The sequence below is a fragment of the Odontomachus brunneus genome, unplaced genomic scaffold, assembly GCF_010583005.1.
Source record: "Odontomachus brunneus isolate Ranch 3 - 2012 unplaced genomic scaffold, Obru_v1 Obru_scaffold_001, whole genome shotgun sequence".
In the NCBI taxonomy this organism is placed as follows: Eukaryota; Metazoa; Arthropoda; class Insecta; order Hymenoptera; family Formicidae; genus Odontomachus; species Odontomachus brunneus.
In genome coordinates, this window is record NW_022639451.1 from 7,013,197 (window position 1) to 7,013,401 (window position 205).

Here is a 205-nt window from a genome sequence, read left to right on the forward strand (position 1 = left end):
GTTTTTTTTAAGATTTAGTACAACTTCTTAAGCTTCTATGTCTGAGTATCAAAGTGTACCATTACATATATGTAAATTATATTTAAAAATTATTGGGAGTACAAATAAGTCTCCGCCGTTTGACAAAAGATGGCCCCACCAGTAAGTTATGTTTAAAATTGTCAGATGTAAAACGTCATATCGTAAGATTGGACATCTGGCAACA